A 26,364-nucleotide genomic window follows, 5' to 3' on the forward strand; every position below is an offset into this window, starting at 1 on the left:
CTCTGCTGCTCTTGGGGTAGATGTTGGTTGTGGTTGTTCAAAGCTTGGACAGGGAGGTGGCTGTAGAAAGGGCTGCTTTGCAGGAGCGAGGTCTGCCAGGAACCATGCCCCTCACCACAGCCTCCATTCTCACCTCCAGGCCAATCCATATAATGGGTCCCTTGTCAGGAAGCAGGGCAGGACTCAATGCAGTGTACGCTGGTGGGAAGGTGAACACTGTCTAGCACAAATGTCTTCCACGTTGACATCAGGGACCTCTGTGGGAGGATTTGTGTGACGTTACCCTGTCAAGTGTCCTAAAGTTGTATTTACTCTGCATCCAACTCAGTATATTCAGCTAAGGGGAACAAATTTCTGCTCCAAGGGGTGTGCCTACCTCCATCACTGAACCATCCCTCTAGAAAGAGTTGTCTCTGCATTGACATCTGTTTCCTGTAACTTCTTGTTTTCCTAAACTTGTTGTTTGTTTGTTTGTATTTTGGATGCAGGCGAGGGTGGCATGTGCTACAGTGTGCAGTCCACCCCACTCCTGTTGAGTTCAGAAAATGTCTTGTGGGAGTCAATTCTTCCTTCTATGACAGCATCTGGGGATTCAATTCAGGTTGTTGGCCTTGTCTCACCTGGCCACCTGTTTCTCTCTCCCTTTTTTGGAACTCTACAAGACAAAGCTACTTTCTTGCCTTTGTCTTTCTATCCAGACAGCTTCATTGTTATTTCTTTAACAGTCCTCCATTGGCTCAGCTCACACTTACTGCACAGCTAGTGTGGGCATGACTTGTTCTTGGTGCCCAGGGTCAGACAGAGGCATCTTCAAGGGTAAGGACTGATATGGAACCAGTGAATCTAAAACATGCTGTCTGCCAGCCCTAACAGTGGAGACAAAGAGCAGTTAACCCTGGTCACGAGAAAACTGTGGTTTCAATAAGGTTTCAATTCCTTATGGCTCAACCAGGTGATGCAGTTGCCAAGAAGCCCAGCCGGACTGCCTCATCACCCCGTGGATGAGTGATGAGAGCCAAGAAGTCCCACATACTTTCTTCCTGTCAAGTAAGCCTTGGAGTGCTTGGGACAGACAGCAGCAAACTAGGATGTGTTTAGAAGGTCTCTCCATTGCTACCTTGAAGAAAGCCACCATGTCCCTGGTTCTGGGCTCAGCCTTTCCATTTAGATCAAGTTGATCACGCAGCATGATTTCAGTCCCTTAACTATGCGAGTCTTTCTGTCTATTATTAATATCGCCTCTTACACTGCTGCTCTCAGAAGGCACCTGGCATCTCCAGGTGTGGTTTCTTCTTGAGTAATGCCTTTTGACTTTCTTTCCTTGAGCTAGGTTTTGGTTTTTGGTTTTTTTGTTTTGTTTTGTTTTTACAGACTTATTTATTTATTATATGTAAGTACACTGTAGCTGTCTTCAGACACCCCAGAAGAGGGCATCAGATCTCATTACGGATGGTTGTGAGCCACCATGTGGTTGCTGGGATTTGAACCCATGACCTTCGGAAGAGCAATCAGTGCTCTTAACCGCCGAACCATCTCTCCAGCCCTTGAGCTAGGTTTTTGTTTGTTTGTTTTGTTGTTTTGTTTAATGAGGCAGTTGATGATTGAGGTACCTGTAAAAGAATAAAAGTAAAAGAATGCTCTGGTTGGTTCTCAGTGTCAAAGTATTGCTAGGCCGCTTCCCTTGTTCAGTTTATTCCTGTGGACAGTATAGTAACTTACATTTCTCTCTCTTAAAATTATAAGTTTGCTTTCCACGCTTTATTTTCTGTCAGGATCTTATTTTTTTAATTTGTTTATTTTTATGTGTGCATGTTTGGCTTTTTATGTGTTTTTGTGCTTTGTGTGTGTGCTTGGTACCGGTGGAGGACAGAAGATGGTGTCACATCTCCTGGAACTGGAGTTACATGTGGTTATGGCAGTTAAATAAGTTAACTAGTTAATAGTTAGTAGTGAGCTGTTGAGTAGGTGCTGGGAATTGAGCCGGGGCCCTTGGGAAGAACAGTCAGTGTTCTTAACTGCTGAGCCATTTTTCCAGCCTGAGATCCTTTTGAATATTGTCTCTCACCTAACTTTGTCATTTGCAGAACTGATAAGCACATTTGCAATCTTCATCTAGGTGATTAATTCAATCGTTTCCTTAAATGATGAAATAGTACCAGGTCGTTCCCAGTCTCTTAAGTGACTTTTCTTTTAAAATGGCATTGCAGGGAGCTGGAGAGGTGGCTCTGTGGCTAAGGGCATTTCCTGCCCTTGTTATATGGTGGCACACAGAAACAATTATAACAACTGCTTCAGGGGAGCCAACACCCTCTTCTGGCTGCTGTGGGCAGCAAGTATACATGTGGTACACAAACATATGCATACATAAATATATACATGCATACATACATGCATGCATACAAGTATGCATGTGACACACAGACATAATACATTCAGGCAAACACATAAAATAAAAATAAGTAAATCCATTTTAGAAACCACAAACAACAACTGAAATGAATTTTTTTCCAAGATGTCATGGCAGTTAACAGTGAGCACTCTTGACTCTGTCATCCACAGTCTCATTTTATCCAAGCATTGACTGCAGTGGCTTCTTGGTCCTTAAAGATGAGACATGACCACAATTTAAAGTCGTCTCTTTTAGCTCTTCGCTAACTCGATCATTATCTGGAATGGTTAGGTAGAAATCGAAGCTAAATCTCCTGTGTTTGGACTTTGTGAAGGCACGCCACCCTTTCTTCTGGTATTTTCCTCTTGCTTCTGGTAAATCTTAAAAGAAAGTGGGAGACTAGGCTCTGCCCTGTGGTCCGTGCTGCTGTGTCGGCTGCTGTTGGGCTCTGTCCAGTTCATCTGGCCTCCGTTCGGGAGCCACATTCCTTCTTGTATTCAGTCTTAGTTATCTGCCAAAGCACTGGGGAATGTGTTTGGCTTAGTTTTTAACTTATGATCTCAGGTCAGTTCAATCCCTGGGGCCTACATGGTAGGAAGAGAGAACTGATTCCTGTGAGCTGTCCTTGGACCCCTCACGAGGGCCACAGCATCTGTGCCCCCCCCCAAAATAAATAAGTAAATGTGATTGACATGTTTGCTTTCTTTATGTTTTTCAAGACAAGGTTTCTCTCTGCAGCCCTGTCAATCCGGGAACTTTGTCTGTAGACCAGGCTGACGTGGAACTCACAGAGATCCACCTGCCTCTGTCCCCTGGGTGCTGGGATTAAAGGCATGCACTACCACTTTGTGGCTTATATCACATATTAGCCCTGCTTAAGTGACTGTGGCTGATTGTGACTTTCTTTTGTTTGAGAGGGAGGCCCATATAGCTCAGGCTATTTAAGCTCACTCGGTTGCTAAGGCTGGCCTTGAACTACCTCACTTACAGATGTGCCTTACCATGAGTAGTGACTGATAATGTGACTTTCAAAGAAGAATTGTTAAAGCCATCTCTTGCCTAATAAAGAAGTCCACTGAGGGTGGTTCTTATGCTGAGCAGAGGGCCAGGTTTTTGTTTTTGTTTTTAAACTACATTTAAAGTAAAGAAGCTACGTAATGTTTATGTGTGTGTCCTGAAGAAAAGGCACCAACAGCGTGTGAAGTCTGTGGACTTTACTCCAGGGGTCCTGTGTCTGTCCTTTACTCCAGGGGTCCTGTGTCTGTCCTTTACTTGTAAATGATTTTCAGCTGACAAGAAGATGTAGCAGTCACGCTTATAGTTGTTCAGCATGGCTGACACAGAGCACGTGTGGGCACCATTGTCCACATGGGCTGATGGTGAAATGCCACCATTGCGGTGGTGGCTTTGGTGGACTCTGCTCTTGCCCCACCTGGACGTCTGAGTTTGCAGGGACCCCACACAACCCAGAATGTCCTCGGAAGCAGGCAGATGCTCCTCCCCCTCCTCTCCCTTTAAGCAAGACACTCAGCGGCCATTACAGTACTGTTGTTATGTCTGCTCATGGGATTTTGGGTCATAGCCTTAAAAGGTGACTCAGGAACAACTGGCATGATTTTGTTAGATTGAAAACATTTGAATATGACCAAGCTTTTTGGTTGAATGTATCTACTTTAAATTCATCAATGAACGCTGCAGAGATGGCTTAGAGGTTAAGATCACTGGCTGCTCTTCCAAAGGACCTGGGTTCAGTTCCCAGCACCTACATGGCACTGCACAATTGTCTGTGACTTCTGGCCTCTCTGGGCACCAGGCACACTGGAACACAGATATACATGCAGACAAAACTCATGCATATAAAATAAATTAATTAAAAAAATAAAATTCATCGATGAAAGCACCTTAGTAATAGCTGAAGATTAAATTCCATTTAGATTCCCTCTAAAGATCCTGTGGATTTCTGTAAGGCTCCTGCCTACTTCATACCCTTGCTGTTCTGGTGGCGTTGTCTCCTTTGCTAGTTGGTGGTCCCTGCAAGGCAAGAATCAGCACTTGTTGCCTTGGCTCCCAGCACTGATCGCCGAGTGATGGAGACTGAGAGGAGGATCTGACTCAGCTCTCTGGCCTCAGAGTAGGAGATGCTGGGAATGGCCTTCCACTCTTGACTGTTTAGTTTCCCCTACTTTAGCTTGCAGTGGGTCTGAGCCTTGGCATGGCTGCTGTTTTGGCCTGTGAGACTGTTTGGGGGATTCCTGTGTTAATTGTGTCTTTGGTCTCTAATCATTGAATGCTGTGCTCTCCACCCCTCAAAAATCTGACATCCAAAATGTCTCCAACCATAGCCAAATTCCCCTGGGAGCAAGTAGCCTTAAGCTCTCTGGTAAATGCTGAGCAGGGCCATCAGCAAATTATAGATGTTCAGCTTTGGAAAGGAGTGAAAACTATTGCCCTCTGGGGCACTCCTCCCTACCCCAGCTCTGAATTAGTGAATATTAGAAGAAGAAGAAGAAGAAGAAGAAGAAGAAGAAGAAGAAGAAGAAGAAGAAGAAGAAGAGTGTGTATGTGTGTTAAAACTGGGTTGGAATTGTATGATTATTTGGTTCAAGTTTATTTACAAAAGATGAACTTGTTTTACAGTAAACATTTTTACATTTATTTATTTATTGTGGCATGAGCTGATGCATGGGAATCCTGGCATGTATGTAGAGGTCAGAGGACAACTTGCAGGGGCTGATTCTCTCCTTCTACCATGTGGGCCCCAAGGATCCAAGTCAGGTCAGCAGGCTTGTTGGTAAAGCATCCTTACCTGCTGGTCTGTCTCACCAGCCCTAAGAAAGTACAAACTTATACGGCCTTACTAACATCCCAGCAAGAGTAGTGTCTAGCCCCACTCTTCTTTAAATGTAAGATACATAGTAAGCATTTCTCCAGTTCAAACGAACTGAGCAAACTCAATGGCGTCACTGGAACCTGCCTTCTGGCGTAGCCCTGGAGAACTGTGTACCCTAGCTTCTTGGGAGAGATTTAAGTACTCATGTCAAGAAAGAGACAATGATTTGATTCCCCTTCACCTGTGCCAAAAAACCAACTTGGTTTTTCCTCTCTTGAGAATTGCGACGAGGCTCATTGCGTGTGACTCCTACTGTGGGTTGTTGTTTTATAAGGGGCGTTTGGTGTCTTACTAGGTTTCCTCACATGAAGGTAAGAACACCAAATTAAATATTAGCTGCTTGTGGTTATTTTAAGACTCATCTCAATAACCTAGAGAATTTGGTTCTCACACTTTGTACTTTCTGATTACAAACAGCTTTTAAATGGGTTTATGTTGTTTTTCCATCAGGACTTACAGAGGGTGGGCAGCGGAGGGACGCTTTTGGGACCAACATGAGGCAATTCAGAGTCTCTCTTGCGTGTCAGCTCTTTCTGCTTTGATCTCTATCTATTATTCTTACTCTGTCTTTTCAAAGATTCTGTTTGGAGAACTTCTCTTTAGCGAGATCACAAGAGAAAATGGCAGGCCGCTGTGCTCTGGCGTCATCCACCTGTGTCTGAGGTAGGGTGAAATCTCACTGACATGCGCTTTCTTGGCCTTTGGTGTTCTGCGCTCTATTTAGATGGCTCTTTCTTCTTTTATTTGGTTTCAGGTAGACCCTCGACAGTCTCACCTAGATGTAACACAAATGTCTCTAAAGAGTTGTGGATGCATGTTTCTATGTAACTAGGGAGGTATCAGGAGGCTTCAGGAGCTGACTTTTCTTCATGTTCTCCTTGCGTCATAGGCAGATCAGGCTTTGAAATTTCTCTGTTCTCTCTTTTTGTAACAACTCTTTTAAATATTAAAGTTGATATAATCTCTCTGAAAAATTTTCTTGACTATGTATGTTGGTGATTTACTCGTTCAAAATTAATAACTGCAAAGCCTGCCTGCCTCTCTGCACTTTGTATTTGAAATCTCTTAGCAGGGAGACATTTTTCTCAGAACAAATCTTTTGGCAGACATCACGAAGTTAATTATTCCTACATGAAATGCTACTTGGAACTTTTTGAAACATTTCAATATCTATGCTGATTTAACCAAAAGAAAAGAAAATGGGTTCTGGGTTGAATAACTGGGGAGTCCTGGCAGACATGACCGTGTCAGATGCCTTGGCACGGCCTCAGGGCAGAGGGGACTTTCCCGTTTCTCATTGTAATCTCCCATCTTCGTATGTGGGAGTTTTGTGAAGGTCCTTGTGTTTCACTGAAATGCTCAGCTTTCCGCACTGTGTATACTGCTCTGTGAGCACAGGCTCTGTGGATGTCTACACATGTTTAAAAGAAAATGCAAAGGAATGGCGTCACTCTGGTTATTATTAGCTCATATAATAACGTGATCCTTAACTTTGCAGTCGGTCGGTCAGAATGTAAAGTGGAACACTCTGTAGAAACAGGACAGCATGTGTGGTGGTGAGGGTGGCAGGCCCTCAGCGTTTATTTATCCCATCATCTCTTAATAGATGTTGTGCAGGCCAGAGATGTTTTCACCCAAGCAGGGTCAGTGGTACCTTGGCATCAACTTATGTTCAGGAGTCGAAGTGAAAACACAGCTAAAAAACTAATGAAGTCTGTAGCTTGGAAAAGGTGTCTTTTAAGTCTCACCGTCCCCAGCCCCTGCGTGCTTTCTCCATCACCCCCAGTTTCAGGTCTCACAGGCCCAGCTCTGGCTACTCTCTGACGTCAGGGAGCTTCACATAACCAGACCCTGGTGCCAAGGCAGAGGTGAGAAGAGGAGTTACAGACAGTTGTGGGCCACCATGTGGGTTCTGGAAGCAGAACCTGGGTTCTCTGCCAGAGCAGACCACTGAGCTACCTAGAAGTCGTTAAGGTACCAGTGTTTGTGTCACCATTCAAGGAGCAGGCAGAGTAACAGTGTTGGTGATTAGAAGGTACCCTTTTTTCATTTTTGAGTAAAAGGATCTCCCACCTGCCAACCCTGAGTCATTTCAGAGGACATCAACGTCTTGTCACACCTTGTAGCCACTGTGAGTTTGTCACCAACTTTACACAAGTAGGTGTTGAGATCCTAGACTAGATTGAAGCCAGATGTAGTCTCCTCTCACCCTCTCTTCTGGGCATGGGGTGTTTACTGAACAGGACAATTAAGAAGTAAGGTGTCAGGAAGGACAGGTTCCTTTTCCTTCATGGGTTACATTACTGTGGTGTTAGCGTTGCAGGGCTTGTGTTACAATGGGCCTAGTGGTTCTTTCACGGACTCTAGTAAAGACTTGGAAAACATCGTTTACTTAACTCCTGCACTTCAATTCCCAAGTCCCAATCTATCTTGATCCCTACATATTGATGTATCATACTCTGTCTACTATTTGTCTGTCTGTCTATCTGTCTAGCAATCATCTGTCTATCATCTACCTATCTTGAACATACTTCCCCTCTTATCCCCCTCTGCCTCTTTTCTCACCCCTCATTCTTCCTATTAGTCCCTGGCCTTCCTCTCCACCACATCAGAAGATTACGTCTCGAAGCCCTCTTACCTGTGAGTCACAGTCTCGCTATGCTTCTATAATTATAATCATCAGGCTTTTGATGCCTACTCTTTTTAATTCAAGATAGCCTTAGCCAAGCTGTTAACTTCAGATTAATTCATATGCTGTCATGATAGGCAATTTAGCAATCCATAGAGATGCAGACAGACACAGAGGGGGACTGACTATAGAGTGGCCCATTCTTCTAGTTTAAGGCCAACCCACCTAGCAAGCTCATGTCAAATAATCTGGGCGACTATATATTATACCTTAAGAGATCTGTGTAAAATTGACTATCACCGCTTCTGAAAAGGAGTAAGAAAGTTAAGATTATTATAAAAAGAACTGCAGCCTTTACAAAAGAATTTAATCTCAGGATTCCTCATAGTAGCAGGATCTCCAGCTCCATTAAACTGTAAGAATGAATCACTTCTTAGCATTTTGGCAGAGGTCTAGTGTAAAATGCACCATGACTTATAGAAGCTTGGCTTCCCAATGACAGAAATGCAATCTTTGAACAGCACTGCTCAGCATGCAGCCCTCTGGGGACATGCTATAGGACTTGAGAGTTTGTGTTGTAGTGGAGTTTGCAGGCATACATTTTCCCTTTCCTGTGTCCCTGCCCACACCCAAAGAAGTGTCCATTAAAATATGGATGATTGACCTCAGCTGTTGACTGAGGGAGCCACCTGTTTGTAGAGTTAACCTTTCTGTGGAGATAGGAACATGGAGGGTTTCGATGCCAGCACTACCTCTCAATGATTTTAAACAAGGTACCCAACTCCCCAGAGTTTTATTTTTGACCCATTACATGGGAAGAGGGAACCTCAACTAAGAAAATGCCTCTATTAGATTGGCCCATAGGCAAGTCTATGGGGTATTTTTCTTGATTAATGATTGATATGGAAGAGTCCATCCCACTGTGGGTGGTGTTGCCCCTGAGCAGGTGGTCGTGGGTTGTATAAGTATGCAAGCTGAGCAAACTAAGCAGAGCTCCTCCATGAAGTCTTGCCTTGCCTTCTCTAGGATGAACTGCGATTAGATGTGTAAGCCATGCAGCCCCATAGGAGGAACAACAATATGAACCAACCAGTACCCCCAGAGCTCCCTGGGACTAAACCATCTACCAAAGAGGGACCCATGGCTCCAGCTGCATATGTAGCAGAGAATGGCCTAGTCGGTCATCAATGGGAGGAGAGGCCCTTGTTCCTGAGAAGGTCGATGCCCCAGTGTAGGGGAATGCTAGGTCCAGGAAGTGGGAGTGAGTAGATTGGTGAGCAGGGGGAGGGGGAACGGGGTAGGGGGGTTTCAGAGGGGAAACCAGGAAAGGGGATAACATTTGAAATGTAAATAAAGAAAATATCTAGAAAAGGCCGGGCGTGGTGGTGCATGCCTTTAATCCCAGCACTCTGGAGGCCGAGGCAGGCAGATTTCTGAGTTCAAGGCCAGCCTGGTCTACAAAATGAGTTCCAGGATAGCCAGGACTATACAGAGAAACCCTGTCTTGAACCCCCCCCCCCAAAAAAAAAAGAAAGAAAGAAAGAAAAGAAAATATTTAATAACAATAATAAAAAAGAAAACATCTAAGTCAAAAATAAAAAATGAAAAGTAAAAGATGTGTAAGCCAATTAAATGTTTTCCTTCCCCAAATTGCTTTGGGTCATGGTCCTTATGAGAGCAATAGAAAGCAGAATAAGACAGGATCTGACACAAAGTGGGCGCTCAGCAAAGGTCAGCATCTTGCCCTCTTTCTGTGTGGGCAGCTCACGTGCAGTGTCTCTAGCCCCATAGGGTTGAGCTGTGAGCCTGGAGCACTCACTGTATGAGATGGTGTACAGTGACTCTAACCATAGCCTCTGGAGCCAGACAGCCTACATGTGCATCAGCTAACTGTGCTCTTGAAGAGTGTCTTCCTATCAGTACCTCATTTGCCTGCTCTGCAAACGGAGGCTAATGGCAAATGTTCGATTGGACTATTGAAGTCCAGCAGCCACCGAGTCTTGTAGAGTGCAGAGAACACACCTACAGTGTTGTGCAGTGAAGATCTTTGTGTTGTTTGAGCTCAGTGTGGACCAGGCTTTAAAATCTCATGGGCCGACAGCAGGCTTCTTAGCAGCTAATAGCTCATTGGAGGAAACTCTTGCTTCCGAGCACTCAGGCCTTGGCTGCCTCTTTAACAAGAGGTAGCTGTTCTCTTAGAAGCTGCCCTGGTCTTTCTTCTCTTTCCTGCTCCCTGCATCCACTCTGGCTGGCTTTTGTTATTAATGTGGAGCAGTTGAAGTCATTGACTTGGGTGAAGGCCAGGCAGCATTACTGAAGTCATTTATTACTTTCCTGGACTGGTCATGAGCAGGATGATAGGAGTCGGGGGGCCAGGGAAGCCGCCTCTCTAGGCAGCCCACATGAAAGGTGCGTTTGTTTTCTCCATCATATTTGTGTAAGTAGATCTGAAGCCCATTCACTGTCTCCAGTTTTCCCCATGGGGCTGCTCTTCTCTGCTTAGGCTGACTACTGCTGTGTGTGTCACATCTTTCTTTGTCCTTTGTGACGTCATTGCACAAACTCCTGTCTACTAATTGCAGGTAGAATTGTTGAGTGAGACTGGCTGTTTCTGTAGGCACTTTATAATATGCTAGGTCAGGTCTGTGCTTTGGTGTTGGCTTTTGTTTTTCCCATGTTAATGGAATACTGCTGGGAGAGAGTCCTTAGCGACAGAGTCAGTGAAAGTCTTCCTCCTCGGAGTGTGGTTGAAGAACACACTTGTTTGTCTGTTCTGCTGTGGTATTTGGGGCCTGGGAAACGGCAGCGGAATGTTATTAGGCATTTTCCTGAACTTTCTACCTGCTCTTTGCTGGAATACTCCTTGTTTGGCTCTGGAAAGGTTCCATGCTTTGATGAGCACAGACGCTCGGGGGATCGGAGGCTGTTTTGATGGTCTGTTGGCATCATGAAAGGAGATATTGTTTGCCAGGGGAGATACAGTCTGGGAAAGAGTGCTCAAGGATCGTGTGACCTCAGAGTGAGACAGGACAGTGGTCTTCGCCTGTGCCATTGAGCTTTTTAAAAATTGCTTGTAACTAGTAAAAACTGAATATACCGATGTAGCCTCGGGTTCTGTTTTGGGTTTGGTGGGAATGGGGAAGATGGCATCGTCTAGACTTAAACTTTCTTTTACTGTGTTTGTAAATGATTGCGGGTGGTTTTCCACTGTGAAGTAAAAACTGATGGCTACCTGACATTAGCCACTGCTAAATTGTGATGCGCATTCACTTCATTATTATTTCAACAGTTTCGGTGGGACTTTCTTGTATTTTCTCAATTCAAGAACAGTAATTGTGAATCATAATTCCTAGGAAAATTCTACATCATAATGACCACAGATACATGAGAACTACACCCACCCCCTCTGTTTTTGCTGTCAGTTTAATAAAATCAGGCGTGTTGTGGTGTTTAGACCCTGTATTTTGATGTATTGTGGTAGCTGCTGATTTGTCCTGAGAGATCCACTGTTGCGTCCCTGAGAGATCCACTGTTGCGTCCCTGAGAGATCCACTGTTGCATCCCAGAGAGATCCACTGTTGCATCCCTGAGAGATTCACTGTTGCATCCCTGAGACACTGTTGCATCCCTGAGAGACCCACTGTTGCATCCCCGAGAGATCCACTGTTGCGTCCCTGAGAGATCCACTATTGCATCCCCGAGAGATCCACTGTTGCGTCCCTGAGCCTTCTCTCGCTGTTTATTTGTGAGCTTTCCAGATTCCAGTGATTCAGAGATAAGAGCTTGTTCTATCTCTCAGACTACTTTTTTTATCCTCTTAATACAATGAAAGGAGAAGTATATTCTTTTAGTGCTGTAGTGTTTTTATACCTAGTTCTTTTAAAATATATATATATGGATGAATGATGGACCCAGTATAGTGGTATGTCTTTAATTCCAGCAATTGGAAGGCTGAGGCAGGAAAGTCTAGAGTTCAGATAAAAATTAAATACACAGTGAGACTTCATCTTAAAAACAAAATCTGTGTGTGTGTGTGTGTGTGTGTGTGTGTGTGTGTTCACTCATGCATGAACATGTATGTACATGTGTCTGAGTGTGTCCATGTGTGTGTGTGTGTAGGCTGGGTTTGTAACTCGGTAGACACTTGCCTAGCATATGTGAGACCCTGAGGTAGACTCTAAACATACTAAATAAATAATAAAACCATATTTGTACAATGTTTTATAGAAATCCAAATTCTTACGTTATAAAGAAGAAAACAATTATTAAACCAATCAGAGAAAACCTGTTAAAGTGTTGAGATAGTTATTTTCATATGCATATATCTTTTTTCCCTCGCTTTTAAAGATAGAATCTCAGGCTAGCATTGAACTCTCTAATTCTCCTGTGTCTCTTTCTGTGGGCACCACTGCATCCAACAGCCCTGATCATTTGCTTTGGAAAAATACTTTAAATGGTTTGGAAACCTAGGTTTATAAAGCATAATATGTGAGCATATTTCCCACATCCCAGATTATTCTTGGCAAATATTATTTAAATAGCTGCATAGTTTTGTCTCTGGCATGCTTTTTCTTATAAAGAGTTAGAGAAAAATATGCACTAAAATTAAAAAGCAGGGTTTGAAAACATCACCTTCTCTTCCTTTTTAAAGACCATTTTTGTTTGTGTGTGTGCCCATGTGCGTGCATTTATGTCAGAGGCTGACATGGGCACCTTTCTCGTTGCTCCCCGTCTTACTCTCTGAGAGACTCTCTCATTGAACTCACAGATTCTGCTAAACTGACTGGGCAGGGACCCCCAGGTCCTGCCTGTGCCTCCTCAGAGGCAGGATTACTGGTACTACAGGGTGCTGGGAATTAAACTCACATCTTCATACTTGTATGGTGAACATTTTACTGACTGTACCATCTCCCAAACACCCCTGTGCCTTTTAAATAAAAAAATTAAGGCGTTGTCTCATGGAATACAAGCTGCCCTTGGACTCCTGATCTCCCTCCCCGTGCTTCCCTAAGAAATGGGTATGTGCCTGTCTTTGTCTCCTTGACACAAGCTATAGTCAGTGTGGAAGGGGATCCTCAGTTGAGGAAATGGCCTCACTACATTGGCCATTGATGTGGGAGGGTCCAGCTCTCTGTGGATGGTCGCAGCCTGGGCTGATGGTCCTGTGTGCTGTAAAAGAAAGCAGACTGAGCAAGCCATGAATGAGGAGCAGCAGTGAACAGCATTCCCTCATGGTCTCCACATACCTTCCTACCTCCAGGTTCCTGCCCTGTTTGAGTTCCTGTCCTGTCTCTTCCTTCAACAATGAGCTATGATGTGGTAGTGTAAGCGAAGTAAACCCTTTCCTCTCCAGGCTGCTTTTGGTTGAGGTGTTTGAGCACAGCCATAGAAACCCTAAGATGCTGGGATTCCTCACCTGGAAACCCACACTCACCTGGTGGTTCTGTTCTAACTTTAAAAGTAATTAGTTTCAAAGTTTGAGACTATGCAAATTTTATGTTTATATACAAAAGATTTACCCTTTGTAAAAGTAACAATATATAAAATATATGAACGTATATAATAGAAGTCTTTTGATTAGCAACAATTAATTAGAATAATTATTTTAATTGGCTGTTATTCATAGCTATTGAATCAGTACAATTTTCAAATAATCAACTTTTATCCCCACTTTAAAAAAAACCAACCTCTGAAACAGTCTTCTTTTTTTATTTGAAATGAGGTCAACTATTTCTGCAACTAACTTGAGTTTATCTACTTGTGATATAGATTGAGGGTGTATTTGATTGACCTTGATCCCCCAGGCCGCATAGGACAAGAAAGGCTGTGGCAGTGAAGGAAACGGAGCCAGATGGCCCCCATCAAGGGTGCCAAACCTCCAGCAGAGATGGATGCCACACCAGACAGACAGGGCAGGAAAATCACTTCTTCAAGTAGATTTTTGCCACTGCTGCACCTGGTGCGGGGAGTAAGCGTATAGATTGTTAAGGTCCACTGGGCAAGCGAAGAAGAGGTAAGGACACCGGCCAGGAGGCCAGGACTGGGAGTTGGCAGTCCTTGGGGCTCTCTGATGAAATCCACTTGGCATTCTCATAGTTTTTCAAAGGAATCTGGGTAAGGCATTTAACCTTGTGTTATTGGTGTAGTTGGCTCTTAAAGGAGAGTCAAAATTAAACCAGAGCCATCTGCCAGTGAATCTTAGAGGTGCTTTTCAGTTTGAAAGTTGAAACCCAGAGTCACAAAGCCATCTCTTAAGTATCAGCCTACAGTCGACTGCATGTTGCTGTGGTTTGTTTTTTCCACCAAGGGAGTTGATTTGGGAGAAAGAATGTGGTTAAGAATTCTATGTCCCCAAAGACATCTGTACAACTGCTCCCAAACTTCATTTCTAAGAGTGACAATACTAACACTTATTTTAAAGGAAGAGGGAGGTTGCATGTTAAGGTATAGTACTGACTTGGCCTCTCTGAGATATTAGAGACTTTGCTATTAGTAAATCATGGCGAGTCACGAGATTCCATAGTGTGGAACTGTGCTTTGATCATTGGGGTTTGTAAAATAAAGTTACTTTTCCTTTCTGAGTCAATTACAGTCTCCTGCCCAGACCTACGCATGGAGATGCAAGTCTTTATGAAAGATCTCCAAAGCCCGTTGAACTCAACAACAAACCCACTTTGGTTTATTTGCTCTCCCTCCCCCTCCCTCTCTCCATCCTTCTCTACATCTCTCTGTCCCTCCTGCTCCTTCCTCCAGCCCAGGTGATTCCTTCCAACTTGTTTCTCTTGTCATTCTTAATGCGCTGACCTTCGCAGTCAGACATAGTTTCTCCTAATTTCAGCTCAAGAAAAGGGGGGCGGTCTTGATTTGTGTGGCCGTCTGCATTCATGCCCAATTTATACACAACAGTTATTTGTCCATGGCTGCAAAAGAGGCTGGGAGCTACACACATGTTTTGTTAGCGTAGAGTAGAGATGAGGGATCGGTGGTGTCAATGGTGTCGCCTGTACTTGCAAATAAATCATGTTGAGACATAGCCAGGCCCTTGGCCTGTGGAGGGTCTGTCTCTCCTTTCATAGCACAGTGGATGAGCCCAGTTCCCTGAGACCATATAGACTTCAAAGCACACCACATTTACTGTCTTGCCCTTTTTCGACACTTGGTGACATTTGCTAGGGAAAATGGAGAAATGAAATTATAAGAGTCACCAAGAGTTTGTGCCACCGTTTGCAGCTTGGTAAACTGTGAGCCATTGCCTTGAAAAGACATAGCTGGGACTTTTGTGCTTCTGAAGACTGGTAGCCAACAGAAAGGACGGTTGATTCGAAGTAATGGTTGAAGAAGCACTGTTCAGAGATGGATTTTTGGAGCAAAGCAGGAAGTTATTTGGTGAGGGTGAAGAGAGTGTAAAAAGTTGTTTAGAGGAGCTAGAGAAATGAACACTTGCCGCTCTGCCAGAGGATCTGAGTTCAGTTCCCAGCACCCACAGGAGGCAGCTGACAACTGATTGGACTTTGTCTCCTAGGGATCCAATGCCTTTCTGTAGCCACTGTGAGTGTACACACACACACACACACACACACACACACAGGATTTTTTAAAAAGTTCTCATGTGAATTTCTGCTTTTAAGGCGACAGGCCATATTTCAAGCATCCCACAGATTGTTCTGTGTTTTTTCTTTGCTTTCTTCATGACTGGGGCAGAAGAGGGTGCTGATGATATGTGAATACATCCATAGGAGGTATCTCCACTCTGCAGCTGGGTTCATTTCCCCAACTTCAGGGTGTGCCAGGGAGCGGCATAAGGAGAATCATAAAAGCTGAGCTCCCTGTGAGTGACAGAGTGCTGCCCAGGCCACTTGGAAGGACGGGACCTTGCCCACAGCTGGTGTCTTGTGTGTCCACAGCCACTAGTCAGGGGGAAGGGGAGCTTTGATTTGGATAGACATGATTGGCCCTGTGAGCTGCCTCTTTTTTCCTTAGTCTGTATAACCATGCATACAATGAGGAGACTAATAGATAATGAGAGATTTGCTCCTGCTGTCAAAGACCTCCCGTCCTTCACTCAGCTCATATTGATTAAAACCTGGTGAGCTTGGCCACAGCATTGGAAAGACAGGTGGATGACCAGGAACTTCTAAAAGGATCAGCAGGAGAGAGAGAGACCCTGGGATGGGGTGCTGGGGCTTCCGCTGAGTCCACTGTGCTGCTTGAAGCATAAATACAAGGGGGCTTCCAGGCCCCTGTGACAGAGGGACACCTGTCTGTTAACGAAGGAAAGCAGAGGTCTGGTTCCTTATGCTTTGGTGACTGGAGTTGTTGAAGAACAAAAGCAGATTAATGTAGAATTTTTCTCAAGCTTGACTTAGGATAACAAACAACCAAGAAGGGCTTTTGCTAATGTGCATCCAGCCCCTGGCAGAACACTCTGGAGACAGTCAGTGCTCAGTACATGTTTGTTGAGTGAATAAATTAGGTGGATTTTGGCACTTAATTATCAGAGCTTTCTAGAAGATGAAAGGATTCCCCAGCAGAATGATGTTTTTACAGAGAAAAAGGCAAAAGGCTCTCATCCTCCAGGAGCCCCTCCTTCACTCTCTCATCTTTCACATGGTCATGTCTCACTGGCATCTCTCCTGCTTTCAGGACTTTGGGAGAGTAATGGCGTGTAGCCGCCTTTTATCAGGAGAGCCTGTGTTATTTAACCATGCTTCATGGCCCTTTTGTAGCCGACACAGATGGCAGAATGAGTTCGTTTTTAATAAGCTAGGTTTTATAGGAATGAACTGTGGTGTGAACTGCTTGGCCTTACATGAGACGAAGTAGAATCTCGTCTGTCTGACTATCTATCTATCTATTGTTTTGTTTTGTTTTGTGGCTTTTCGAGACAGGGTTTCTCTGTGTAGCCCTGGCTGTTCTTGGAATCGCTCTGTACACCAGGCTGGCCTCGAACTCAGATATCTACCTGCCTCTGTCTCCTGAGTGCTGGGATCAAAGGCATGCGCCACCGCCACTCAGCAACCCCCACAGAGTTTATGAACAGTAAAAACCGTTTCCTTCTGAAGCTGCTTCCTTCAAAGTTTTTGAGTTTTACATAAATCTGCTGTAATAGTTACATTACGGAACTGGTGAAATGGCTTAGCAGGTAAAGGTGCTTACCAGTGCGTGCAGCAAGGCGTGCGTGCACGTGCGCAGGAGTGGACACACATAGCCTTATAATGTAATAAAAAGTAAGCAGTACATTAAGTGTATTTGTGAACAAATCAAATATAAACCCCTTAATTCTAAGCTGATGTTTCTGGCCCAGATCCGTGAGAGAGTCCACAGAGGAAAACTGTCAGAGAGAAAGAAACTGTGTAACAAGGAACTTTTCCCTGAGGACACAGCATCTGTAGTCGCTGGCTGTTTGCGCTCTGCACCACGCAGGCCTGCAGTTGATCATTGTACCAGACAGCACTACTATTGAGGGGACAATAAGACATCCAGCCCGTCATGTCCCTGTCTTTATTTCAAAGCAGGGAATAATAGCAGCTCTTGTGCCCAAAACTCACGCATGAGATAGTCCATGGGACACACCTGGGACAGTCTCACATGTAGTAAGGTACTGCTCCCAGCCATGACGGCTAAACAGAGACTTCAAAATCTGACCCAAAGCAGCTAAGACTGCATTGCCTGCTGCCCCAATGGGGAAGATCTTGCTGGCATGCACCGTTGCGTGCCGCTCGCAGAAGTGAATTCAGGCATTCTAGTTCCACCCGTTGCTCCAGCTCCCAGCCTCTGGTAGAGCCATCTTCATGGTAGTAGCTAGGGTGTGCTATGCCTGTGTCTCAGCTAGAGGCAGAGGGTGGCCTGGGAAGTCAAATTGCTGACAGTGTTCATGGCACAACTTGTGTATTTTTAAGAATTTGTGTGTCTCTGATGAGGCAAGCTGTTTACTTTCTACTTAATGTCTAACCTGAATTCTAGGCCTGAATCTAGAAAAGGTACATTTTTGCCATGCTGTGTCTGTTGAGAGACTCAGGTTATCGGTCCACAACTGACTGCCAGAGAGGCTGGGAAGTATCCCTGCCACCTGGATTTTTGTATGTCCAGTTACTGAACATTTGCAGTGTAGGAGATATTTATTAAAACAGCATTTCGGGTAAGGATTTAGATGTCAGGACAAGGAATCGCAGAGCTGTGCCACAGGCCCTGTATATCCCATGAGATAAATCCTTCAAATATTGAATTTAAACTTGGGGAAATTTTTGGATTACAGTGACTCTCAGCATGTCTATAATCCTGGGAATTGGAGGTGAGATGCAAAATTTGAGGGCACCCTCAACTGCATAGGGGATACAAGCTTGGGCTACATGAGACCCTGCTTCCGAAAGGATTACCCAAAAGGACTAAGGATGGCTGTGAGCACACTGGCAAGTGTCCGTTAGCCAGGCCCCTCCTCCCTCTTTCCAGTTGCACTGACAGAAAGGCCTGCTTCTCGTTGTTGTGTTCAGAGACTCCCGAGTCTTGCTAAAGTCATGTCTAAAATATTGCTTAGCTGTCATAGCCTGTATGTCCTCCATTGTGCTGTTGAGTTCTAGAACGTTTTTATTCTTCCTGACTGTGAATGGCTACTAGTTGTTCCCCAGTGCCCTTAGCCTCTTAATGATTACTGCTGTATGTGGCTGTACGTGTTGTGTACGTGTTGTGAACTCTTTGGCATCCCCACGTAAGAGAGGACACGCGACACTTAACCTTCCCATGCTGGACTAACTAGACATAACATTAACTAACTAATTAGTTAGCTTAATTAACTTCCAGCTCCATCAGTTTCAGTGCCTATCATAGGATATCATTTTAGTAACAATAATATTCCATTGCATACATCCTGAAATTGATATGTCATTTTTCCATATCCATCACACCAATGGTCATCTAAATCGATTCCATATCTTGTGAATTGTGCTGCCACATACACAAAGTAACAACAAGGACAGAGACATTGATGACCCTGACTGTGTCAGTACACATCGTATACAACGTATGCATGCGTCGAAACATTGCACTGTACCCTACAAACACATAGGTTTATTACATTAATTGGAAGAAGTGTAATGCTTATGTTTACTACTATGATTTGATCATTATTGGCTGTCTCCAGCTATCAAACTGTAGCTCTGAGTGTGTACACTTAACGTAATTACTAGGCGAGTGGAAACACCTAGGAAGGCCTGCTCTGGGATAAGCCTAACCCAGTATCTGACCTGGCAAGGGCAGAGTACATTGGCTTCTAACAGAAACTTCATAGAAGCAGGGTAGTTACTTCAAAGTACCGGAGGGAAGGCAGGGACCCGGCAAGGCATGGGGCTTGCGGGGCTTGACTTTTCTTGTTTGGATCACAGCTGTGTATGTGAAGGAGACAATCACACATGTATTTGCTGTGATTTTCTTTCCCATGTCACTGTCCCCCCAGGGAGACAAGGGGTTGAAGACACAGGTTTCTGCATCTAGAAGAAAGGAATCCAGGTTAGACATTAAGTAGGAAGTAAACAGCTTGCTTCATCAGAGACACACAAATTCTTAAAAACAGACAACTGTGCCGTGAGCGCTGTCAGCAGATACTGTCACGTGGCAGTAAAGGCCTCAGGTTCCTTCCTCTTCCATGCTTAGAAACTGCTGAAAACGGAAGGACTGGGAAAGATGATTCTTGACCTGCTGTGTAGGGGCTTTAGAACCGTCTGGAATAGTGGGTGTGGCAGTAACACCCTGGGAGCTTTGTGTGAACATGAAGTCCTGCACTGGATAAGAAGAGAAGAGGTGACTGTTTCTGGTTTTTATGAGTACCCTCTTGTCTAACTGCTAAAAATAACTGCTGTTACTTTAAACAGATGGCCTCAATTTAATATGAAAGAAAGTAAAAGTGAGACAGTTTCTTAGCATCTAAGAACTACCACCCCCCACTGACTAAAATTAGCCAAATTTTATATAAATACGTATTTACAGGGGAAAACTTCTGAGGTTGGGGTTTGTAGATGGCGAGCCAGAATAAATGACTTAATTCAAAACAGAACGGTGGATCCTTGCATTTAAAACAATTATTATCATTTTGAGGTGGTGCACACATGTGGAGATCAGAGGACACTCTGACATGGGTCCCTGGATCAAGATGAGATCACCAGCCTTGTGTGGCAAGTGTGTGTCTTTACCCAATGAGCCCTCTCCCCAGTCTAGGACTTTTGATTTTTAAAAGACATTTAAGTTGTTGTAAAATATATGTAACCTAAGAAAGTTAATGTCAGGAATCTTAACGCACTGAGAGGGTGAGAGAGCACGCCGAGGTTATTGTTTTACGTCAGTAGGTCCTCTCCAACGGCCAAAGAGTACACGAGCTGATGGGGTTCAATTCCAGGAGCACGGAGATAGTAGTTAATGTACGACTTTACTTCATTTCTGACATCATAGATAATATTTTGATAAGGAAACAATAAGCCAGCATTTATAAGAGACTTCGACTAAAGACTGATTCTTTAGTTCACAGACACTGTCTATGTCATCGAGTGATGCCAACATACTATTAAGTTCAACAGGTAGAGTTTTATTGTGAAACTCGGTCATTGATTTTTTTTTAAAGATTTATTTATTTACTTTATGTATATGAGTACACTGTTGCTATCTTCAGACACACCAGAAGAGGGCATTACAGATGTTTGTGAGCCTCCATATGGTTGCTGGGAATTGAACTCAGGACCTCAGGAAGAGCAGTTAGTGCTCTTCACCGCTGAGCCATCTCTCCAGCCCAGTCATTGATTTTTATTCCTACTTTTGCTGTTCATTTGTGATTATTGCACCTGGTTCTTGTGCGGGGAGGGGTGCTGTCTGTCCTGTGTGCATCCATGGACCACAGACCGTGCTTGGATTTAGATGTTTGCATTTCCTCACGTGGCCTGTACCTGCACAGTTGTTTGTGTTGGGTCCTGGGTTGCGCCTGGAATCTTACTTGTTTCCTTCTGAACTTGTCTCTGTAAAAGAAGTAGACTGGCTCATAGGAAATGTGAGGCTGGGGAGACGGCATCTCTGTAAGATGTCAAGGGCCCAAGTGTGAGGACCTGAATTTGCATCCCTAGAAGACCAGGCTTTGCTGAGGGAGCCAGGGACCCTGGGGAGGAAGGTGGGTAGGGTATAGAGTTAGGTCAGATCCCTGTACCTAGTTGGCCAGCTCTTACCTTTCCAACTTCATGGGCCTCAGTTTTAGTGACTGATACACCCTGTCTCAAAACCAAAGAAGAGCACTGGAGGAAAGCCCCTGACTTCTGGCCTCTGTGTTCACTGGCATGTTGTATGCACATGCACAGACCCGTGTTCACATTCACATTAACAAGTGCCTCCCCTACCACACCGCTACCCTTACACACCACTACCACACATATACATGTATGTACAAACACACACATGAATTGTAGACCAGAGATCAGCAAAGTGTACTGTTGGGCTATATAAAAAAATACCATGAGACAGATATTTGCAGTAGTTAGCCTTTACAAAATGTTTGCTACCTCTTGAAGACAAGATGCTCAGGGGCCGACGCTGGTTCAGATCTTGGTTTTACCTTTCCCAGTTCGACTTGGGCAAATTACTTAATCTCTCTGTGACTAGTTTTCGAATCTGTAATTGGGAATAATTATAGCCTGCCTCATTGGGTTGTGGTGAGGACTAACTTAATGTACAAAGTGCTCAGAACAATGTCTGGGATTAATGGGTGCTCAATGAATGTTAGTCAGTGCTCCTGTGCGGGAGAGAGCCCCGAAAGAGCTTCTGAACCATTCTTGGTTTCAGCTGGTACACATCCAAATTATCCAACCCGCTCTGTGGTTCCTGTATTGAGAAGGGAAGGCTGTCTTGTTATGTTTTGTTTTTTGTTTTTAAATAGTGAATGCTTTCCTGAAAAACAAAGTCAAGTTGAATCTACACTGAAATGTGAAAAATAATCTTGGGGAAAAAAAGGAGACATAAGCAGAAAGCAGAGATGCTTTGTAAGTTAAGGGAAGTCAAAGGTCACTTGTGCTGGGTGCGTTGGCACACAGGTGGCTTATCATCTCAGCCCTGGGAGGCTGAGGCGAAAGATTAATGCATTCCAGGCCTTGCCTATGTAGTAAAGACCTTGCCTCAGAGCAAACACAAAAGTCCTTTGATGTACTTAGGTAAAGCAAAAGAAGACTTGTGATCCTGAGAGGTGGAGAGGAGACAGTGTGTGTGTGTGGGGGGGGGGGAGTATGTAATCGGGAGAGGTGGAGAGGAGACAGTGTGTGTGTGGGGGAGTATCTCAGGGGAAACCGGGGGCTTCTCAAGGGTGTCCAGTGTCAGCATCCACAAGGCTATGCAGAGTGCCGTGTGATCACTCCGCTTCTTTTCTATGGAAGTAATACATTTTCCGCATCAAATCAAATAGCCATATGGTGGTAAAGGTCACCTCAGACCCCCATGTATACATAATTGTCATGTTTTGCATCTTTAGTTTTTAAGACACCTGGCTACTCACTCAGTTGCTGTTGTCATCAAACATTTGATAAGGGTCTGAATGCCTTTGTCCTCTCTGATACCTGTTTCCTCACTTGGGCTTTCCAGTAGGGAAAGGACAAGTAGTTATTTAGAATTTTTTTAAATTTAATAAAGTAATATTCCCTCCCTCTCACTCTCCTTCTTTTCACTCTAGCTGAACATGCTGTTGATGGATATTGGAGTGGAGTGATGGGTGGCCAGAGATGGGTGTTTGATGATGTCAGGGGACTGGAGTAATGGCCTTGCGTGAGGACTACAGTGAAGCTGTACAGTGATGACCTCATCTTCTTAGCTGATGGAGGCGTTCAAGAGGACGAGGTTGCAGAGCTTTTAAGCCTATGCAGCTCCCAGGATCTGAGCCTAAGAGCTAGCTAATTGTCATCTCCCAGAGGGACCATGGCAAGGGTTGGGGCTGTTGAAATACATTCAAGGACTCTGTTAGGGCCTTTCTCTTTGACATTAGGATGCTTTAGGGAAGGTTGGGACTTACAAACCAGCTTGAGTTTTCTTTTGTGGCAATTATAGACTTAACTTAAAAGATCAGTTGTTTTTTGTTAGTTTGTGTCCTTTGAGTTTGGGTTTGCTGACGCAGATACACACTGCTTCACTAGAGCACCTCCCTCCCAACCATGACAACAGTGGCACTCGTCAGTACTCAATACGTATTTCTGGAATGAGTGAGCGGATGAATGGAGTAAATAAATATAACCCATTATTCCCAATAAAATACCTCTCCCACATGGAGGTAAGTTGTCAGTTGGCATTATTTTAGATCCATTTTTGCTTAAAAAAAAAAAATGTTGTAAATTTTGAGTATGCCAGAGGGAAGCTCAACTCGGGCTTTCATGGTTTCCCAGGGCACATGGTGACTTGATGAGATGGTTAAAACACAGCAACCCAGGCAGCAAAGGCTTTGGTCAGAACTCTTAACCTCTAAGACTATCTGAGAGCGCTTGGAAAAGTTTGCTGTTCTCTTTGATCTAAGATGATAGTGCAGCAAGAACTAAAACAACTTTGAGACGTTTCTCTTTGAGACAAAGCAAATTATAAAACACGATTAACCATTACATCATCATACGTCCTTTAAGGCCTGACTTCCACACCCTTCATAGGCCCTGGACAGAACAAGATGCACATCCAAGGTGGAAGGCATGCTGTAGAGATCTGCTGACTCACGGGTCAGGCTTCCTGAGTGGAGAAGAGGACAAAGGGTAAATTCCAGCAGAACTTACCTGCATAGAATTGCTAAGTATGTACATTAGAGGGGTGCATATTAGTTTACTCTTGCTATTATAAAATACTCTGACCAATGAAACAGCTTACAGGAAAACAAGTTTATTTTGGTTTATAATTCTAAAGGGTCAGAGTCCATCATGGTGGAAAAGAGATGGTTCCTGGGGTCAACAACAAGAAACTGGTGATCACACAGCATCTGCACTTAGGAGGTGTGGAGAGAGAGGACAGGAAGTGAGGCCAGACTATCACATTGCAAAGCTCGACTCCTGTGACCCACTTCCTCCAACAGGGCCTTGCCTCCTGGGTTCCATAGCCTCGCCAAACAGTGCCACCAGCCCGGGACCAAGTGTTAAGCCATGGGGGCCTGTGGAGGAACCTTCGTATTCAAACCCTCATCCTGTCTCTGAGAGCATTCACCCTTGATTGACATGGGGAACACGATAAGGACACTAGGCTAGCAGAGAAGCAAATATAATTCTAGACCTTCTTGGGACCTAGGGAAAGTGCACCCTGTGACTGCACTGTTGGTTGAAAACTGATGCAAACTTTAGAACTAAAAGGGAAAATGTCGGGGGCTGGAGAGATGGCCAGTGATTAAGAGCACTGACTGCTCTTCTGGAGGTCCTGAGTTCAAATCCCAGCAACCACATGGTGGCTCACAACCATCTGTAATGAGATCTGAAGACAACTACAGAGTACTTACATATAATTAATAAATAAAATCTTTAAAAGGGGGGAGGAAATGTCCAGCTGGTGGTACACGAGGTTTTTTTTTTGGGGGGGGGGGACAGGGGTGAGTAGATAAAGCTAATGGTACCAGAGAAATAAAGAGCAGGTTACGTGTGGCTTGACTCCACCTTGCCAGTGGAAGGAAAGCCATTTTAGAAGACGGGCAAGGCGGGTTACAAAGCCTCAAAACAGGTCTGGCATTATTGACTGCAGGTGAGCGAGCATGTTGTTCAACTTGTAAATACATATTCTCCTGCCTGCCTCCTTCCCTCCCACCCTCTCTCCCTCCCTCCCTCCCTTCCTTCCTTCCCTCCCTCCCTCCCTTCCTCCCTTCCTTCCTTCATTCCTTCATTCCTTCCTAGCGTATTCACCATAAACCGAATTAGCTCCAGATATTTCAACTACTCCTTTGGTTTAGGTGACTTGAGGGACACAGGAAAGAAAAATACAGACAATAAATGGCATTTTGAAAACCTGTTCTTGGGGCTGGCAAGATGGCTCAGTGGGTAAGAGCACCCGACTGCTCTTCCGAAGGTCCAGAGTTCAAATCCCAGCAACCACATGGTGGCTCACAACCATCCATAATGAGATCTGATACCCTCTTCTGGTGCATCTGAAGACAGCTACAGTGTACTTACATATAATAATAAATAAATAAATCTTAAAAAAAAAAAGAAAAGAAAACCTGTTCTTAAGTTCAGTGGGCATCAGAGCAGTTGAACAGCAGATACCTGGGAGCACTCTGGTGACACAGGTTGACACCTTTGGAAGGAAAGGAATTAGTCTGCCCACTCCTCCCCACAAACAGATGGGCAGAGATTGGCAGGTGAGGTGGAGAGAGGGGGAGTAAACCCAGGCTAACCGGAAGGGGAGATGGCTATCCACAAAGAGAAATCAAAGCCTAGGCACTGAACTGGGAACCAGGATGCCTGCGACAGAGATTATGGTATTGCCCCAGAAGCCCTTTTATACTACTTGATGTTGTGTGTATGTATAGATTTTATAGAACAATTTAAGGTAAACATTTACATTCGGTACATGTTATTTAATATTAATATTTAATAGTTTGTGCCCTCAGTTTGCTTGCAAATTATGATTGATAAGAGAAGTTTAATTCAGAATCTATAAAAATACTGACACTCTATGTTAAAAAAATTAATTCCTGGAGGTCAGAGAAATGATGACCTGGGTTTGATTCCTGGAACTCATATAAAAAAGCTAGATGAGTTAGTGAACATTTATAATTCCAGCCCTCCTGGTGTGAGGTAGGAGAGAGAGGCAGGAGACTCTCTAGGCTCTGGAGCCAGCGATCCTGGTCTACAGCATCTTGGCAGAAGCAAAACAAAGACCAAGGTGAGAAGGGACTCCACACATGTGCACAAACACATTTATAAAAATGGGTTCTTGAATGAATGATTTGCATTTTTTTTTCCAGTATAACTACCTAGGAATAAGAATGGCTTTCCCGAGTAGCCCAGTTTGCTGTTTAACTATAAATACACCACTTGTGGCAAATCGGACGTCCAAAGGCAACAGCTGCTGCTTCTGTGTTTTGTTCTTTGTTATTCATTTTAATGAATAATTTGAACCGACTCCAGAACATGAAGTTAGACATAGAAGCATGCTTTAAGACTTATATCATGTGTTTCAAACTGTGTGGTGACATCATTCTCTAAATATAGTGAATTTTAAGAAAGCGAATTATTTGAGCTGTTTCCCCACCACCACCACCATAAATAATTTGGCTGGAAGACAGAGAGAGACAAGGGATAAAAATCAACTCGGGAGCTATATCTAAGAATAGAGAATTGGGGAAATTCTCCCACATCCTTCCTCCTGACACGTGAACCTCTTTTACTGAAACAAATCTTTGGGGAGGGGAGGGTGTCTCCGCTGAGATTGGCTTTTCTAGTAAAGATCCCAAGCGATGATAGGCGTATCCCCCTGTCTTCCGTAGTG

General features: G+C 44.2%; 1 protein-coding gene across 6 annotated transcripts in view; it reads left to right on the top strand.

Moving 5' to 3' along the window:
• The window catches only part of Gab1 (GRB2 associated binding protein 1), a 116,333-nt gene that overhangs the window by 38,225 nt on the left and 51,744 nt on the right, over window positions 1-26,364 (top strand). Inside the window, exon 1 of one of the 6 annotated variants that reach the window (XM_085843794.1) lies at window positions 9,452-10,317. The exons of the other annotated variants lie outside the window; for them this stretch is intronic. The gene's annotated coding sequence lies outside the window, so the exon portion shown is untranslated. Of the gene's footprint in view, window positions 1-9,451; window positions 10,318-26,364 lie in introns of those variants that run through there. 6 annotated transcript variants of the gene reach the window in all.

This window comes from Mus caroli, unplaced genomic scaffold, assembly GCF_978045245.1.
Source record: "Mus caroli unplaced genomic scaffold, Mus_caroli_1 scaffold_10, whole genome shotgun sequence".
In the NCBI taxonomy this organism is placed as follows: Eukaryota; Metazoa; Chordata; class Mammalia; order Rodentia; family Muridae; genus Mus; species Mus caroli.